We start from the raw sequence: 2,273 nt of genomic DNA on the forward strand, positions 1-2,273 counted from the left end.
TTTTTCTTTTTTAAAATGATTTTCAAAAAAAATTAAAGGAAAATACAAAAAAAATTAGAAAATCATAAAAATCAAAAAATATTTTTGTGTTTCTTGTTTGAGTCTTGAGTCATGTTATAAGTTTGGTGTCAATTGCATGTGCATCTTGTATTTTTCGAAAATTCATGCATTCATAGTGTTCTTCATGATCTTCAAGTTGTTCTTGGTAAGTCTTCTTGTTTGATCTTTGCATTTGCATGTTTTGTATCTTTTCTTGTTTTTCATATGCATTCTTGAATTCTTAGTGCCTAAGCATTAAAGATTTCTAAGTTTGGTGTCTTGCATGTTTTCTTTGCATTAAAAATTTTTCAAAAATGTGTTCTTGATGTTCATCATGATCTTCATAGTGTTCTTGGTGCTCATCTTGACATTCATAGCATTCTTGCTTGCATTCATTGTTTTGATCCATAACTTTCATGCATTGCATCATTTTTCTTGTTTTTCTCTCTCATCATAAAAATTCAAAAAAAAAATATCTTTCCCTTTTTCTCTCATCAAATTCGAAAATTGAGTTGACTTCTTCAAAAAATTTTAAAAATCAAGTTGTTTCTTATGAGTCAAATCAAATTTTCAATTTGAAAATCTTATCTTTTTCAAAATCTTTTTCTAAAATCAAATCTTTTTTTTCAAATTTCTTAGTTATTTTCGAAAATTTTCAAAAATATTTTTCAAAAATCTTTTTCTTAATTTTACATCATATTTTCGAAAATAACAATAACAATTAATGTTTTGATTCAAAAATTTCAAGTTTGTTACTTGCTTGTTAAGAAAGATTCAAACTTTAAGTTCTAGAATCATATCTTGTGATTTCTTGTGAATCAAGTCATTAATTGTGATTTTAAAAATCAAATCTTTTTCAAAACTAATTTCTATCATATCTTTTCAAAAATATCTTCTTATCTTACTTTTTTCAAAAATTTGATTTCAAAATATCTTCTCTAACTTCCCAACTCCTTATCTTTTCAAAATTGATTTTTGTTTCAACTAACTAACTAACTTTTTGTTTGTTTCTTACCTTTTTCAAAACCACCTAACTAACTCTCTCTATTTTCGAAAATATCTTCCCCCTTTTTCAAAAATTTCTTTTTAATTAACTAATTATTTTATTTTGAATTTTCGAAAAAAAAACTACTAACCTTTTTCAAAAACTATTTTCAAAAATCACTAACTCTTTTTCAAAAATTATTTTCGAAAATTCCCTTTCTCTCTCATCTCCTTCTATTTATTTATTCATCTACTAACATCTCTCCCTCACCCACCAAAAATCTGAACCCTCTCTCTCTCTTTCTGAGTTCAGATTTTTCTCTTCTTCTTTTCTTCTACTAACAATAAGGAACCTCTTTACTGTGACATAGAGGATTTCTCTTCTTTTCTTTTTCTCTTCTCTTTCTTATGAGCAGGGACAGAGAAAAAGGCATTCTTGTTGAAGCTGATCCAGAACCTGAAAGGACTCTGAAGAGGAAACTAAGAGAAGCTAAATTACAATAATCCAGAGACAACTTGATTGAAAATTTTGAACAAGTAAAGGAGATGGCAGCCGAACCCAACAACAATGCAAGGAGAATGCTTGGTGACTTTACTGCACCAAATTCCAATTTACATGGAAGAAGCATCTCCATTTCTACCATTGGAGCAAACAATTTTGAGCTGAAACCTCAATTAGTTTCTCTGATGCAGCAGAACTGCAAGTTTCATGGACTTCCATCTGAAGATCCTTTTCAGTTCTTAACTGAATTCTTGCAGATCTGTGATACTGTTAAGACTAATGGAGTAGATCCTGAAGTCTACAGGCTCATGCTTTTTCCTTTTGCTGTAAGAGACAGAGCTAGAGTGTGGTTGGACTCTCAACCCAAAGATAGCCTGAACTCTTGGGATAAGCTGGTCACGGCTTTCTTAGCCAAGTTCTTTCCTCCTCAAAAGCTGAGCAAGCTTAGAGTGGATGTTCAAACCTTCAAACAAAAAGATGGTGAATCCCTCTATGAAGCTTGGAAAAGATACAAACAGTTGACCAAAAAGTGCCCTTCTGACATGCTTTCAGAATGGACCATCCTGGATATATTCTATGATGGTTTATCTGAGTTATCAAAGATGTCATTGGATACTTCTGTAGGTGGATCCATTCACCTAAAGAAAACGCCTGCAGAAGCTCAAGAACTCATTGACATGGTTGCAAATAACCAGTTCATGTACACTTCTGAAAGGAATCCTGTGAATAATGGGACGCCTATGAAGAA

General features: G+C 31.1%; 1 non-coding gene across 1 annotated transcript; it reads right to left on the minus strand.

Moving 5' to 3' along the window:
• Positions 1–1,965: 1,965 nt before the first annotated feature.
• Positions 1,966–2,073, minus strand: LOC148566996 (small nucleolar RNA R71). The gene has a single exon (XR_015882049.1). It is a non-coding gene; the product is annotated as a small nucleolar RNA R71 (small nucleolar RNA).
• Positions 2,074–2,273: the final 200 nt, after the last annotated feature.

The sequence above is a fragment of the Arachis ipaensis genome, chromosome B4 (assembly GCF_059453495.1).
Source record: "Arachis ipaensis isolate K30076 ecotype BB chromosome B4, ASM5945349v1, whole genome shotgun sequence".
NCBI classification, from domain to species: domain Eukaryota; kingdom Viridiplantae; phylum Streptophyta; class Magnoliopsida; order Fabales; family Fabaceae; genus Arachis; species Arachis ipaensis.